General features: G+C 39.3%; 1 protein-coding gene across 3 annotated transcripts in view; it reads right to left on the bottom strand.

The window, feature by feature from the left end:
- ankrd11 (ankyrin repeat domain 11) overlaps window positions 1–18,396 on the bottom strand; it is a 129,590-nt gene that overhangs the window by 98,405 nt on the left and 12,789 nt on the right. For all 3 annotated transcript variants that reach the window (XM_008292956.1, XM_008292973.1, XM_008292964.1), the window contains exon 2: window positions 1,413–1,492. The gene's annotated coding sequence lies outside the window, so the exon portion shown is untranslated. The remainder of the gene's footprint in view (window positions 1–1,412; window positions 1,493–18,396) is intronic.

Below are 18,396 nucleotides of genomic sequence, written 5' to 3'. Positions count from 1 at the left end.
AGGTGGATGGGGGAGAGAAAAAGCGCCAGAGGCGGAGGGAGAGAGATAAACTTTTGCATAAAAGAGGCATAAGCCAATCTTTCGGCTGTTGGTGTCAGGGACACAAGCAGTCCACACACTGATCAGTCTGCAGCTGATTTCTTTAATAACCAGTATATTTTGTGATTCCTCGATGGTGCACTAGATTATTTCCCCGACCACGTTTCTCCTTTCTAAATGTGTGTTGGCATATTTTTGACTACACCCTGTCTGTGACCAAATCGGTCACAATTCTCAAAATCCCTCCTTAAATTTGGAGTATATGCTCTTTTTTATTCCTTTATTCCTTTTACTCACATGCAGTGAATGCAATTGAGGATTCATTTAATTTCTATCTTATTCATAAATTTGATTTTAACATTGCCAAGTTCATTTCAATTCCTGCAACCAAACAGTTTGTGTGTTGACAGAAATGCAAACAATTATGCCCTTCATCAAGCTTGTATACAGTGGCAGTTGTTTGATCTGTGTGGAACTAAACTTGTGTGCCAGTAAACAATGATTTTTGAGGCATTTGGATGTAAAATTAAACTGGTTGCGCATTCATAAGCTACAAAAGCTACAATTCTACATGATCCGGACTTTCAGCTACAGTCACACTAATCAGCAGGAAAATGCATTTGTGCCTACACAAAGCATTAGTGAGTGAGACAGACAAGGTGATGGAAGGCCTTAGGACACATGCTAGTTCTGCACTACAAAAACTGCTAGTTTTTAGAGGCTTTTAACACACATAAGCATGCACACATACATGTGCACACATACATGCGCACACACGCAGAGTCTCTGACAAAGGGACAGGAAAGCAGAGGTTAGGCATGTACTAAGCCCCATTCTTAATACATGCATTCCACTGGATAGAGCTCAGTGCCGCTGTGCTTTTAGCCTGCCTGTTGGTACAAGCATCTCCTACACACAATCTCCTGCATGCCTAACAATAAAGAGTAGAGTCTGATACTGGTACTGAGAGCTCATATATATGTACACAAGTACACTTACAAACAGCTTACTAATACTTTACACTTGAGCAAAAGAAAATATATTACTCTGGTTGTTTGGTTAAATATAAGATACATCACATAGCTAATGTTGCATTACCATCTTATGTACTAACCTAAAGAAAACATTGCAGACACAACCTCAAATGCAAATCGATGCTTCATTCCTGTGGTATCCTTTACTCAAGTTACTATGTACGTAATAAATGCCCACACACACCAGAATGTATCGCAATCCATATATTATGAAAAAAGGAAAAAAGAAACTAACTGCCAAAAAAATGTGTGTTGAAAAAACAAGTGCTCAAGAGGCCTTGAAAGGCCAGAGAATCAGCTTGATGTTATATTTTCAAAAAGATGTTATCGTCAACATACCGATTCCATGGCTGTGGGAGAATGTCAGTGGGCTACAATCCAACTAGAAAAACACCTGCTGCTGCAGAGTCCACAGAATCCTGAAAAACAAGATGAAAACAAAACCAAGCATTAGTTACTAGGACAGCACAAGCAGTTTCACATTCCTTGCGATGGATGGGTATTGGAGTGAATGCAGAGGGTCATGTTTCTCCTCTCAGGATCGGTTCTCCTGCAGTTCTCTGGCAAACTAAGAAATGCCTATGAAAGAACTGGCAACAGATACAATGACATGAAGTGAGGCATTTGGACCCCTGGTCATTCCTTCAACCCAACAATGGCATTCCAAACTTTGTTTTAATCCAAAAAAAATAATTTAAAAAATCCACTCTGTACTTAGTCCCTGTGTTGTTATTTACCACAAAGCTAAACTTTGCCTCATTCTGCACCATATGTAGTGAGCTCACACTTATTCTGCCCATTCAAAATGAAATAAGTATAAACAGGTTATCGGTTTATCAATATTCATAGAGTGATTTTTTTCCCCAATGGTTGCACTGGTGTGACTTCAGACTAAACAGCCATGTAGAGAAAAGAAAAATATCAGCTGTGTTCTAACAGCACTTTACAAATGCAGCCATAAGCAAACAGGCAACTTTGGGTAGACCACCTTTGCAATGTTGTTGAAGCAAAATTTCCATATACAACACAACACAGCATCCATATATAACATTTTCATATAACAATAGCAGCTACTATTAGACAGCAACTGGTAATAGTTGGTAATGTGAGCAGTGATGAAACATACTATCCAGTTTAACTTTGCTCCACGTGGTGTATGTGGTGCTGACATAGCAACACAGAGTTCACAACAGAAAAACAAAAAACTTTAGAACTGCATTAGGACAGCACATGAAACATGCTATGCAGGGACTGTTACATTGTATGAAAACCAGTTCCTCTTCCCACATTCCCATGAGATTTTGGCATAAAAAACAATGCAAGCCTGATGAGTGAGAAAACCAAGTTGTGCACCAAATTCAACACAGCATATCACATTATTAAATACAAAATGCATTTTACGAAATTTAAATCAGAAATTCATCTCCAGAAGAAAGACCCCAGATAAAGCATGATTATGCATTTTTAATTGTTCCCAGAGATATGTTTCCTGCCTGTTCACCATCAATCTATAATGAGAGCTGGGCCCGATGCTCAATCATTAGGAAATGCTCTTATATAAATCTTATTCTTACCAATCTTAATTCCATCATACTCACATCCAATAGCAAGGAATCGTATACACTTCTAATACATTTATTCTTTTACGCTGCGCTATATAACAGAAGTGGAGCCAATAGATATAGCACTATCTGAGAGACATGGTGGCAGTACAATTCAACACAGTCTTCTTTTTCCGACAAAGCACAGAAGCACACGACAAATAGTAATAATGCATTCTGTGTATACAAAATAGATGCCACAGCTGGTTACGTACCAAAAACTGCATAGGAATATCTGTTTGAAATATTGCTTGGAAAACATTTCTAAGATTTGCAGTGGAGAATGAATGGAGAATTCCACTTGTAATGTTTGTTGCACTTCTCACTACAGTAGTTAGCAAGTCTTCCTACTTTTAGGTCTGTTGAAGTCTTTTAAATTCACGTAAAGGAGGAGGATAATCAAATATCTGGAATAGTTTGCTATTTAAGACAACAATTCACACTGTTTTTGTAACTAAGCATGTGAATCAGAAAATAAAGTTTAAACAGTGAATGAAACCACATGATGACATTTCTGGGACACAACAACAAGGCCAGAATGGCAAGTAACATATGTAGTAAGAGGTTTATGGGTGTGAGTTGCCTACACCTTTAAAGTAATCTGCTGTTCTATACCAGAACAGGAAATCTATGCTGTATGTTCAAATCTGTTTTTACATTTTCAAGTTAGTACAAGGCTCTAGCTACATACATGTGAACTTTGAACTTTTTGAATTTATTATTTTATACATGAATGAAATTATGCTGGATCAACCTCACAACAACAGAATATTATTATTTGCGATAATGTGAATCTTACATTATACCTTTACGTCATAATGTTTAATGTAATGCAAAAGCATAACCCTTGAAATCCTGACGTCAGTGAATTGATGATGGCCCTTCCCCCAGTCTACTCCCAACCACACAATGAGGACAAGGGTTTAGCAGGATTTTGACAGCAGGACATGGGAGGGTATTTAACAGAGGCCCAGTGTTGGGGTGGCATTCTCGTGATTATGGGACACACCCACTCCACTACAACCTGAACCCACATTTGTTTCATCAATCTAGTTTTACGGCACCATAAAAGGGACTGAAGAGCAGTCAGTAGCATCTAGTTGTCAGCTTTAGCACTGTCAGTGTGGCAGGTGGGAACACGAGCCAAGATTAAGGCCAGACCTCCATAGGACGGCCTCAGTGGTAAGGAGGATGATGGTTAGATGCACATTTGTATTTGTACTAGAGTGGAGCCTGTGGGGCTTTCCTAGCGGGAAGGACAGGATTGGAGGGTTGCAATAATCCAGCCAGGAAGCAAAACACTAAACTCCCAGCAGAGTTTTGGATGCAGCACAGACAATCACTGTTGATGACCGCCTAAAAAACAGTGACATGCACAGCTGCACCAACGAGCATAACCCTTAAAGCATAGAAGATAAAGGGTTAGTCTTTAAATTAGGGCTAAAAGTTAAACAAGGAGGCATAAGCAGTAACTTACACCATCCTTACCAAATTTTAAGTTACATATTATGGTGTACCATTTCTAACATAAAGACAACTTAGCGGGCAAGATATTGCCACTGAAAGACCAAAAACAGCCTTCAGGTATTACTGTACATTGAAAATTTCAACATTTAGCAATGGTCAGGCAATGTAGCAGAGCCACTTTGATAAAGGAAACACCCACTGCCAATTTCATCAAAAATCTCAAGGATGTACCCAACCTCTTAAGTCCAGCAATTTGTTTAATACTTTTAATTATAGTTTGATATTTTTTTTGTTTAGGACAGTAAAGGACTGTGTCCTTCCCCTGTGTTTTACTCAAAGAAAAGGTTTCAACAAAACCTTCAGAGACACAAACAAGACTCTGTAGAAAAAAAATCCTCTTCAAGCAAGCATGAGGACAACATACAGGACACATTCCTCTGCCCATAAAAAGAGAGATGAGACTGAAAACAGCTGATAACCAAGGTATAGAAATACATGTTAGAAGCCAGCTGCACCAGTTCTTTGCAAGGCCAAACTTAGTCAGTTAAAATATCGTGCTTCTTAAGTTGCCAAAGTCAGAACTGGGGGTTGGGGGCTATGTTTGACCATCTTTGTATCTTTAAAAACAGACAATCCTACAGTTACACCCATCTGCATAATGGGTAACTTACACAGATATGAAAAAGCAGCCAGAGATTGAACTTCTCCCTCATTTTTTCCCTGTTCATGTCACTTTTCACTGTACAACAAAGTGCAATATTATAAATTCATTTCAGGAGAGACACTAAGAAAGTATGTACCCTTATCCCCATCTTTACAACATATTCCACCTCTGTCCTTCCTCTCAACTCTGGCTTTAAGTGTGACCAACAGCTATACATACACAACTGCACCGTCGGAGAGCATGCTATACGAACAAGTTTTTTTTTTTTTTCAGCATAACCAAACTCTTATGTTCTCCCAAGAATGTGGTCCTTGTATTTATTCAAAGGGTAAAGATTTTATTGTCTAGTTTACACAAAATGCTTTTGCATGCACATAAATGTAAAAAAAAATAAAAATACTATGCCATTGTTTGCCTCTGGACATACATTTTTCATTTGCTTCAGTCTTGATAGTAGGGTGTCTCAAACAGAACTGTGTTAAGGCGCCAAAAAAACAAAAAAACAAAAAAAAACATCCGACTGACCCAATATATTTACAGGGCATGAGTGGTTGTGTACTGGGTGACACTGACAGGCTCCTTAGTAAATGTTTCCTGGCTAATTAGTGGCGAAAGCATAAGAATGAGAATGTATATGTGCAGCACACACACACACACTGTAACTGCTGACTGGCCAAATGTAGGCAAAACATTAATAATATCCATCACTACATGGGCAAAAATTATAGATACAATTGCATGCACACTGGGACAGATTTTTACCATAATCTATTCATACTATGTACGATTTGTACCAAGACTAATGCAGTGAAGCTGACAAAAAGGTCAGAGGTAAAAGATCAAAGAGCACTTGAAGATGGGCTCCATTTAATCTAGACTTATGTCAAAAGCACTGGCTGCTAACTATGTGAAGCTGAGACCAAACATTCAGCATTATCATCCATAATTACAACAAATTTCAAGTTCTGCATCACCATAACAACATGTTTGCATATTTAATTCTTCTGCGCTTTCACTGTCCCTGTTATCTAACAGCTGAAATATCAGCAGTGTGTTTCGGAGTGTTTAACTAAGTTCATCACAGCATTGCAGGTATTACCATACCACAAAGGAAAAGAACAGTTTGAGAGCCATGGAGCAGTGAGCTCTAACATATGTGTAGTCAAGGCGGCTGCCCTACAAGCTCCTCTAAACACTGCTGTAAGTGAGAGAGCTGATGAGACCAACGCTGGTTTAACAGTGACCTTCAACAAGAATCAGAGGCTGTCTTTGATACTGACAGACTATGACTGCAGATAAAGATAAATCTCTTCACTGGAGCTCAGAGAATGGCTTCACACGAGAGTGACTAAAACATTTGGTTGCAGCAAAGCAGGGCCTATTGCTAGTCGGCTTTCCTTACCTAAACATGGCAGCAGCTGTATCAACACAGCAAATGTCCTACTATTTTAACTTACAATGACTAGACCCCCTGTGTACTACAATGTCTAACAGGAAAGGTTATGGTAACAGACTTATGAGTTGTGGTGAAACCTAGGACAGTATTGGGAAAATTCGATATCAAGGGAATGTGGAATTGGCGTAAAAGGCAGTCCAAAGTCTGCAAACAGCAAACATGATGTCCTGGTGGAGAAAACAATAGAATTGAAAGACTGCTGATATCATGTGAGCAAACAGTGGTGACATGAAATCCTTGTGTATATAAAAGAGAGAGAACTTCCCTAGGTTCAGTAGGATTAAGATGGGCACAAAAGCTCAAATACTAGCTTTAGGACACAAACATCTTTGGTCGTGCTTTTTGTCATTTGGTATCTAATTACAGAAGAGCTTCCCTTTCCACAACTCTGAAATACTGCTGTTTTTATATGGTAGGTTTGGACCACATAAAGCAAACACATCAGTGCCTACCAGGGCTACAAAGTCCCTCTCTAGTCAGTCCTGTGTCTGGCTGCACTATCAGAGAACAGATCAGAGCCAGCTGAAAGGCAACCTGGACCAACAGCACACAAAGCACAAACCCTTATCTGATTTCACAAAGCCTGTCACGAGCCTCGTACAAATCATGCAAGACCAGCCATTCTAGGGATGTCACAGGAACTGTTTGCTACCAAGTTGATGCCAAAAATAGCAAATACACAACAGTACTTGTTTTTCTACATCAGTATTGACACAGCAGGTACTGGAGACACGAAATACTGGAAATAAAGGTGGCGAGGCGTGGTGCAGCAACAGGTCTCCTGTGACGTGTGGTGGGGAAAAGAGGTTTATGTATGAAAATATTTTGTACTTGATTTAGAATTTCAGGGACAAGTTGAAGACAATAAACTACAAAGCCAATATGGAAGAGGTGTCACACAGTATATGATATTTGGAAAGACATCCGACTTATCTAGGCACTTGACAGGAATTCAGAGCTGTACAGAAAATTCAAGGTGTGTAAGTATCAGTTGTTTATATTAACAATACGTCATGAAACCGTTCATGTTCTGAATTGTCGCAGTTATCGGTGACCTGCTATATAGCAATGCTCCACACAAACAAACAACAGGCCACCTTGATATATTGGAATTCTTATGCCAGATGTAAGAACGGCTGCATCAGAAATCCATCCATCCACTATCTTTACCCGATTTATCCTATAGAGGGTTGCAGGGAGGGGGAGCTGGTGCCTATCACAGCCGACATAGAGTGAAAGGCACAGTACACTTTGGACAGATCAACAGTCCATTACAAGGCCAACACAGATAGACACACAACTATGCATGCTGACATTCACACCTATGGCCAATTTAGAATGTGGGAGAGAGCCAAAATATCCAGCAAAAATCTAAGCAGGCACAAGGACAACGTGCAAACTTCATGCAGAAAGGCCCCAGCCGAGATTCAAACCAAGAACCTTCTAGCTGTAAGGCAAAGAAGGTCACATCAATTAATATTAGTCTAAGGTTGTGTTCAGACCAAAACAGGGCTCTATGTTAAAAAATGCAACTGCTGTTTTAATTTTAAAGATGCCACTCTACTTATTCTGTGGGATGCCAAGACAAAGGGACTCCATCAGAAAAACGCTGACATCTGATATGATAACTGAACATGCGTCAAATTTAGGTGGAATGTTATGGGAGGTCATCTTGCAAGGTGTAGCGCTGAGAAATCAATGTGCACAGTGCAAACTCTGTGTATATTACTTTGTAATCAAATTGTTTAATAGTAATGTAACATGAGTTCTACTCTTTACGTCATAAATGCTGCAACTTCAGATAAAATAACTGCTGTTCTTAAAATTCCAGAGTAATAATATATTTTCAAACATTTATGCAGTGTCTGATAAGAATTTAAGCGAATGGATTAATTACTCAAACTGGATTTTTCTGGGTGGTATAACACTGTCTCACCTGTACCTGAAACAACACCCTTCCAAAAATGTGAACTAATAGTTCAATTTAGTGAATCAAAACTGATTTTGATTCATTAAAATCTTTCAAGTGGACTTTGACTCCTGACACTTGACAAGTAATAACTGTGACTTAATTTATCAAGAAGGTTTAGACAAACTTTAACAGACCTAAAAATGCCAGAATACCTTTATACTCTACAATTGAGTACAAAGAAAATAATGTATTAGCCTGAGGGATAGTGCAGATCTACCATCTGGGGGAGGTGGCTGTCACTACAGAGCTCAGTGAGGGTCAGTGCAGCCATGTCAGTGATGAACCCAACCCTATATTAAGTTTGAGCACTAAACCAAATAAACAATAAAGCAACAGCAGTTCAATATGACAGCCTGGGTTCAGCCTGCAGTATGTCAAGGCATCAGGTATCAGACCTTATTGTAATATCTTCACTAATTAGATTCAGTCATCTGCTCTTCTGAAGGGGAAACCTGACACTGGAGGGTGTGGGGAGACAGCTGGGGGGAGGGGGGAGGGGGGATGGGCCAGGAGGGAGGAGAGAGAAAAAGAGATGCACACCACACCTCTCCTCTTCAAAAACATCTACATTATTGATAAAGCCTGATTTCTGCAGGGAGGGACCAGAGCGCACCGATCCTCCACATCTCCACCATGAGCAACCGACACAGACAGCACACTGACAGTTCAATCTAACGACATTTATCTGAAGATCACATATCCTAATGTGAGATCAGTATTAGCGTGGTAGATGGCAATGAAAGGCAATAAAAAGCATATTCACAGGAGACGTGAAGAAGGGGTAGAAGATGGGAGTAGGAAGTTAGGAAAAACTGCTTAAATAATAAAGACAAAACAGTAAGTCTGTTAAATGGCAGGGATAGGTGGATACCAGCTGAACAACAAACCAGCTAAATAAAAGCCTGATATCAAAAGCAGAGAAGTGAGGGTAGGAGGAGGAGGAGGGAGGGAGGGGATAAGGGCTGCAATGAGAAGGCAGCAGCAGCACTCGTGACACAGTTAGCGACAGCGCTTGTTTGTTCGGCACAGCCATGCCGCGGCAAGCTCAGCTCACACGCTCACTCACTCAGCTCCCTTTGCTACAGATCTTCTGCTGTTGTCAAGGTAACAAGCTCTCTGGACAGGGAAAAAAATCCTCACATTCAAAAGATGTTTTTTCAAATCCTGGCCTTAACCTGAAACTTGCATGTGTTCTCAGTGTACAGCATGTGCATTTGAAGGTTGGACTTCAAAAACAAACGCCTTTCCATTTTCTGTGGAATTTAAACATTTCTAGTACATGACACTAAGTGTTTTTTTCTGATGTAGCTAGGATAAAAATGAAGGACAGCACTGACAGCACAGTAGTTTAGAACATTCATTTAGTCTGAAGTTGCTTTTTGAAACACCAAGGCCAAAACGCCTCGTCTTCCAAGTACAATCTTATCTAACAAGGTGAACCATTAATAGGTTTGCATGTAGTTAATCATCACAGGTATTTACATAGAAAGAGGTGTAAAATGAAAAGCATGCACATTATGCTTGTATATAATGACCAGTTACGGTTTGTACTCAGAAAAAATAGTACAATTCAGCACGACTTCTGTTCTAAAAGTCAAATTTTAAAGATTATAAAGTGATATCTTCTTCCCCTCTCAGAATGAATACATAACATTATTAGGGTGTGCCACCATCATACTCTGCAACATTAAATGCATGCAGCTTTCTGAAGTGGTGCACAAAATATCATGATATTAATCGCATGATTGATCTTACCACCATACCCACAAATTCAGCAAAGCTACCTGCACAATAATCAAATACAATTCTTCAAACCAATGCAAAAAGAACTGCAGAGGGAGAGAAACGGCATCAACATTTTATTTTATGATGTAGCAAAATCACTACTTCTTTAATAGTTTCTAACCCAGTGATTAAAGTAATAATAGTAAAGATTTTTCCTTTGAAGACCAGTGACTGTGATTTGACAACAATTTGGGAAACGCGAACTGATAAAACATTTGAGATCATCATTGATGTGAATGTACTGCTTCTTTTCTTTAATGCAAATCTTATTCTTTATGATTACACACAATGTGCATAAACAGGTAGAAACTGCAGCATGGCTACAATAGTAGGAACCACCAGAGCTGCTGCATACATAAAACATGAGCAATGCTCTGGACAGTTTATGGAATTGATGGCCACAACTAGACAAGCTGTGATGATAAACTAATCAGGTCCGTATTTAACAAGCCATACTAGCATCTGATCTATCATCAGTTCTATCGTTTACACCTACTACAGCCCATTGTTTTTATTTATCACTTTATCCAAGACTTTCTTGGTCGATAGTATTCATAGTAAAAAATAAACAACCAAAACAATGACACTGTCCAGCAGACTGTCCAAGACCCAAAACCCAAAAAGGTATTCATCCCTTTACAATGATATGAAAACCAGAGCAGCAAACAAATACTCAGTTTATAAGATGAAATGTATATTTATTTCTCATATGAATTAGTTTGAAAATATGCTCTCAGATGTATCACAGACACATTTTCTGTCAACTTGTGACTCAAAAAGCACACAAATTCCATAAATCACAGCAACTGAAACCAGTGCTATCACATATCACATCCTATTAACAAGTGATGTTATTGTCATAAATGTCTACCTCTTGCACTGAACCTGTATCATTGTTTACCTCAAATACATAGGCAAATTCCAAAACACATGCCTGGAAGATACATGTCAAAACAGCCTTTCCTATTGTTTTCTATATAGGCCTGCACATCAGTGTCAACAAGGCGTGGGTTGGCATGGATGGACTTGCTGCCCTGCCACTGTCCTATTTTACAGCACAGATACTAGTTGATGCTCCAGAAAAGCAGCAATGCTTCTCAGGCTCGCTCTCTTTCTCAGCACATCCCAGCTACGCTATACTGATTTCTTTTCTCATCGGGTGATATGGAAAATAATTTACCAGGATAGAAGAGCATTCCTCTCACACAGAGAGCAAAATAATGGATCCTAATACCATGAGTTGTCAGAGAAACCCTTTCCTTAGCTCTAGTCCATGACTAATACATATTTTCAAGGAAGTCACATCACTTGGAAATAGTGCCTTGTTCAACAAAAATCAGCCAAGAAACTATTTGCTATTATTTTTTATCTATGTTTTAATTTTTTGACTACAAATGGCATTTGAGCTTCAGACATTGTAGGCAAGTACCCCTTAGATAGTTCACAGAAACAAATATGCCTTGCTTGTATCTTTAAACACTGTGCTTGCAAACGGCACACATGGTCACCAGTACCATAACCTACTCTGCCATTTCTAATGGTCAACTACATACATTCTGATCCCTAATATTGCATACTGAGTGAAGGACAAGGATATGGCCCTTCTGCCTCTAGTTCTGAATTGACAAATGCAGGCAAGGAAGTCACAGTAATTGCTAAGTATGGAAGATGATATTTGAAAAGCAAAAAGTTTCATTTAATCATCTTGCAGTTGAATAGCCAGTGTTTTAAACAACAACAGTAAGTGAAGGCCAGCCAGTCTATTCACCGACACTGCGATATTGTGTTTTTTTTGTTTGTTTGTTTTTTTTTTTATTAAGAAAGCTTGTTCTGCCATTCAGCCTCACACACAACCTGAGCGTTTCCACAGTTCTGCCATTTGTCATGTTCTGTTGCCATGGTTGCAGTGAAAGACAGAGCTCTATGAATATTGGAAATGGAGGAGTAGCAGCACATGGTACATAAACACCCGCACATGCTCTAACATCACAGAGCAAGTCGACTGTGTTGGTTCTGAATGCCTGCAGTCATCCGTTCACCCACACAATTCTCAGCCAGTTAAAAAGTAGCCATATAATAAATATCTCAAGCTGACACACATTGTCTCCACACATATTCTAAATCATGTATCCTGCAACAAAGCAAGCTTTTCAGGTCCACACAGGGGTGTTACACTTCCAATCAAGGCGTATTCCATGTTATTCAAAATACAACATCTCTCTACAATATGCAGCTAACACGAATACAAAGATTATCCCCGTATGGATCCATAGTGTAGGCATGATAAAGGGTAGTGATGAATGCTGATGTTTTTACTCCTATTTTGCTGACATGACGACATAAGGGCTAGCTAGTACCTTGGGGGAAGAAACTGATTGGCACAATGAGTGCATCTTGTTGTATGGATAAGTGTATGCGTATCACACATGGCGCCACCGTCAACTTGACAAGAAGCCATTTTAGGCTTTCCACATATTTTTTGGGCTCAACTGTCATTGTCGCTCTTCTCCTTTTTGGCATGCTTCAGCCACGCTCAAACACTGACTTTCTCTGAGAGATTTCTCATTTCGCCCTCATTGAAAAGCTGTCTAAACACCAGAAAAGGGTATGCATGCATTAAAGCAAGGTGAAACTACTGAAAAGAACACAGTGACAAAAACAGCAACAGCAGTCTGTGGCTATGCATATACATGGCAATACAATACAACCCTCTAAAGATTTGTCACTGAAAATAACCATGCTGTATGACAACACTATCTGAGAATACAGACTACACTTGAGCTACTTCAGTGATTGCCAATAAAGAATACATACCATGAATGTACAGACACCCACGAGTGTTGTGTATGGAAATTCTTTCTCTCACTCCTCGTAGAGGCAGAAACAAATCACACATTGGCCTGTTACAAAGGGCTTTGATTTTGCATATAAAAAACAACTTTCTGCACTCCCCTTGCAGATATAGCTGCAGAACTGCATAATAGGGTAGAAAAATACAGGAGTCTCGTGGGTGGCCATTTACTACACATAAGCACTACATTTTTTTTGTCTCATGCCCAAAGTTATTTACTGACACGATAAAACCAGAACAGTAACAGTAGTCTTTAGCCTTCTGTTGACAAAAATGATCTCAATCACTTCCACATAGTCGGGTATACAGATTCTGCATAATTTGAAAACAAAAACAAAACACAAAATCTACTAGCAGAGACAAGCTGCTCGCATATTTGCATTGCAGACTACAAAAAAATGCACTGCAAGACCATTATCATGTGCTACTTCACATTAAATACCACTGACTAAAAGCAGAAAGGCTCCAATGCCCTAAGTGTGCACATAATATATTATGACTTTTGTCATAGGAGGAAACAAAGCAAACAGTTAGGTCCAACGCCCTTAGCTTCCTGCACGCAGTGCTTCCTGAGGAACCAGGGCTACTGCATAGAGGTGGAGATGGGGGAGGAGACTATCAGAGAGTGAGGGGAGATGAGCATGTGAGGATGCAGTATGCAAGTGTATTTCTGTGCTCAGAAATGCAAAGAAGAGAAGGAAACGGTGGCAGAGAGTAAGTGGAAGCAGAAGAGAAGAGAGAACAGACGGTTAGGCTGTGGAAAGAGAGGACAAGAGGAGACTTGAGCCAAGTGTGTGAGAGAGCAGCATAACAGAGCACCGCAGGGCTGAGTTCAGCAGACAATATCATCTATCCAAGAATCACAAAGGGTGATGTGATGACAATTAACAGATATGTTGCACATGAGTACAATGAGCATGTGTTTTTGTGAAAACCAGCTTTGTGGAGAGAGAACGTCTATTACCACAACACACCTCCAAAATTCAACACAGACATGAAGAATAATTATGTGGGGCTGGCATGGAAAAGGAAAACAGGAAGGGACGATCAACATTACTCCATTTCATGTTGATGGACCAAAAACCCAAGGGCTTAACCAAACCCTCCAAATTTAGTCCCTTTGTACTAAATTATTCAACAGGAAAAACATTCATAATAGAACAGCTGTAGCTTTAAATAGATTTCAATTTTGTATCCTTATGTCCAAGATCTGACAGCTTGTGACAGGAAAAGAAGCCACGCAATTCATAATGCTGTTTGCAGACACCAATGTTTGCAACACGTCTTCCGGGTGTTGTTTTCGAACAACATAGACCATGGATGTAGTACTTTTCGGCAGATTACTATCTGAGTGAAGAAGGCTAAGTTAGAGTGACAGAGACTCCTAACCAGGAGCAAGGAGGATAAACTGACAACCAGCCAACACCTCCACCGTGTGCAGAGACCCTGCGGCATTCTTTTTTTTTTTTAATCCATTCTGTTGTCGTGTCACTTGCAAATGAACAAGACACCTGTTTAATGATTAGCTGTCTGTGTGTCACTCATAGCATGCTTTCGGTTTGTTAATGCAAGAGCCTGAATGAAACTGGATTTTTAGAGCTGGATCTATACCTGTTATAGTTACACTGTAATGGGAAAATGGGGTCATTACTAATTTACTTTCAAGGTATTTCACACACAAGTTAGCAGCTTACTGTGAAGACAAAGCTTGACTACATACTGCTGTCTGCTCAGCTGCTTCATATGCTGCAGAAAGTGGTGAAATTATTGTACGAAGGCACTCAACTATGTGATGGCACCATTTTTAAATTACCAGGCATCTTTTCTGCATGATGTAGTGGTTAAAAAAATCTAAGCTCTGAAGTTCCAATTTCAAACTCTACAAGTTAATTTTGTACTATATTGAATGGACAACAAAGAAATTGTAACTCAAAGCCGGGAAAAATGTATTCAAAATTTTAAAAAAACAAAACTTATCCTTATGCCTCAGGAAAAAGAACAGCAACAATATACAGTGTTTCCTCTACATTTATTTAGGAATGGCGGGCCACCATTCCTAAATCCTAGCTGCCGCTCCTTCATATTTCTGTCTTTCTTTCTTTTTTCTATTGTTGCAAATACGCCACTGCCGCATGTCTCCACCTTCACAGCAGAGTCCTGCACTGGGTCGGGTACTCGCAAGTACTAAGGTAAACTACAGACAACTATCTTGCTCAGTCTCTACTCTTTGGGGGGTTAGTACAACGTTAATTACTCGAGAGAGGCCTTGAAAGTGAAGTCATGTCCAGCACCAGGCTCCAGGTCAGAGAGTCAGAGGAGGGTTCACCTGGAGAGTTCACCTGGAGAATAGGGCAGCGACTTACTGGAAGAAAGGTAGACTTATTAGCTTAAGATAACTCAGAATAGATTTTACAAGACATAGACATTCGCAAAACATTGATGGCCAGGAAACGTTACGTAACATATCGGTATCTTAATTAATTGTGCCCGGTGCCAACTCAGTGTCGCTAACGTGAGTAAACTGACTGATAGCTTTAAACTAACATCTACACGATGATGGAACTGCTGACTACATCTTCAGATGAGCAGTGCGGAAGGAGGGAGGCCCCCTCTTTCCGCGGTGCGAAGCCTTTGAAAAAATTGAAGCTTAAATGGGACATTCTGAGGCTATCTGAGGGATAAATTTTAGCTCATGAAACTTCCGAAATCAAGACATTATCAACTGTTGAGCAACTGTTGTTTGGTTAGAATTGTAATACAACTGTACTCTGTAAATGAAAACATGACAAATACTAGCATTGGCAAAATTTGTATTTACCAGTACTTGGAATGTTCTTACATGCTCGTACTGCACCATGATACATATACATGTACTACTACGGTAGCATGTAAGAACATGGCCCAAGTGTTACTAGCCCTTAGAGGTCTTGGCCTGTTTTGGCCGTTTTTGCATACTTTTAGTTTTGTCTTTATATACCACATAAAAACATGTTTACCATGCCCATGTTTGGTATCTTGTTTTGTTAGCACAACATTCTCTATATGATCTGACCATTATTTTTATACTTTAACCAACTATATTAACATTTTGGGCTCAAAAACACACAAAAAATACAAAATCCAATTTGAAGAAATGTATTAATTATGATAATAAAAACCACAAACATGCTTAATGAAGTATTTTGAAAGTTGAAAATGTAATCATAGGTTGCAGATGTGAATTTGAAAAGGTAAATTTAATATAAAATCAATTAAACACAAATATATACAACTATATATGCAACTATATATGACGCAGATGTGGCTTTCTTTCTGTTTTTATCTGTGCCACTCCTGAAAATAATTTCTGTCCAAAATGAGGCAGACAGCCACATTACAGGACCTGCACTTCCAGGGACTTTCTTTCATTTTCGTTTTGTCCATCACAAAAAAATTGATCACAAAAAATGATGGAGATTTTGAAAGAAACACGACGCCCGCAGCGCGTATTTCATATGCTTATATTTTACACACGTAAAAGAGGGTGCAAGCCGGGAGTATGACTGCGCAGCGCCCCGTAACATTATTTAGACAAACCTCTGTGATGTGAGTGTAAACGATGTAACGTTAGTGTTTTATCCAATCGTACAAGACACGTAATATTCGAGAGGGAGGAGCAGTGGACAGCAGCAGACACTAAATAATATATCATCAGACACAAACTAGAAACAATTTTTAACTGATTAGGGTGTAGGAAATTGAGAGAAACAGCCTGATTATTGCTTCTATTTGTAGGTGAAGACTGACGTCAGAAACAGGCTGCAGGGGATCAGCTTGCAGCATGTATGCCGCTGAGCATCAGTGGGAGAATTTCCTTACAACAGAGCCTCAGAGCTGTTTTATAAAAAAAAAACAAAAAAAAAACAGAAAAATGAATTGTTCTGAGCCTGGGTGCAAACTTTGCCACTAATTCTACAGCCCCATCAAGAAATTATCTTTTATTGTTTTATTTAATTTTATTGTTTCATTAATTTATTTTATTTTTACATTCAGCATTTAAAAAGCCATTTTCAACTGGCCATTCAATAAATAGGTTGTAAAAGTAAAATCTGCAGACAAGTGTCATTTGTTTCACCTGCTGCTGAAAAAAATCCTAGAGGACGCACTGATATACACAATCTGTAATACATATGGTAAAATGTTAAAAACAACAGTATGATCCTTTAACTGCTAACCTTTTCCAAGAAAACTGTACATTCAAAACAGGCTATGCAGTGATTGTGGATGAGAACTGGCTTTGCATAAGTAATGAAAAGGAATAAAAGGCTGTCCTACATCCACGCCAGAGATTACACTGCTGGCTGCTGTTTCTATAAAAAGATTCATTGCAGGGAGTATGAGTGACACAGGCACACACGCAACCACAAGCACACAAACATACAGATGGGCACAAAAACAAGGCAGTGTATTTATAGGAAAGAAGGTTCTAGCATCAAAAGAACTTTAAAGATCAGTGTCTGGTTAACTGTAGTCACTCAATCAGAGATCTGTGACGATTCCAAGCCTTGGAAGACAGTGAAAGCTGTAAAGATAAGCCGTTGCTCAAGGCCAGCCGAAGAGGTCTTCTATATTTCCTGTTCTCCTACTTTCCACTTCTCATGAAGACTACTTCCTTTCTCAGCAAAACAAACAAATCAATGAAGTTTCTTGACAACGCGTGATACAGGAATATAATGCTGATGCACAAACCTTGCTCTAAGGGCCAAACACATCCTTGACTGTAGCTTTAAGAACTGCTCAGTGCTGCCACATATTCAGGAGGGAAAGTCCCTGTGCAGGCTGACTGAAGATGATGTGATTTTCCACTCTCCACTGACTGCTCTGGTTAAACACACTAGCTACTAGATACTCGCTGTCCTCATCCAAAAAAGTGCTAGCACATTTTATTTTCATCTTCTCTGTTATTTAATAAAAATATTCTTACCAATACCACTGATCATGTGCTGTTGACGCATTTTCAGTTGTACTAAACAATAAAAACTTGCATGCAAGTTAGTCAAACATCCTTGAAGGGTAAAGTAACAATCAGCTTTGCTGTCAGTTGATCTGTTGGACGAATAAAATGATCTCATCTTAATCTCACACTTACCGGTAAATATAAAAGCAAAAGAATCATCAAAGTGCATCTATAGGGCAGTACTCTGGCCAGCCAGTGTAGCAAATTTCAGATAACTATATTCATACATTTATCTCTGAACTTCCTTCTTATAGCAGATTTCTAAATCCAGATCACACAGCATTGGTCTCCTCAATCACATTTGTACATCAGCTCTTTGCACGTGGTTTACCACTCACAGCTCTTGATTGGAAGAAAGAGAATTAACTTTGCATGATTAACATTTGACCTGTCCTCATATGTAGATAAACCATTACCAAACAGCATAGCTTTATGTTTTGGAATTAACACCATTCTAGACTCTTCAAACATGGGAGCTCCACCTTTGCTCATGCTTGTTAGGGTCCGAGCACCAAAAGGGTGCGAAGACCC

This window comes from Stegastes partitus, unplaced genomic scaffold (assembly GCF_000690725.1).
Source record: "Stegastes partitus isolate 25-593 unplaced genomic scaffold, Stegastes_partitus-1.0.2 Scaffold19, whole genome shotgun sequence".
Taxonomy (NCBI): Eukaryota; Metazoa; Chordata; class Actinopteri; family Pomacentridae; genus Stegastes; species Stegastes partitus.
Note: the sequence above shows the minus strand (reverse complement) of the source record. Positions and strands in the feature narration are given on the sequence as shown.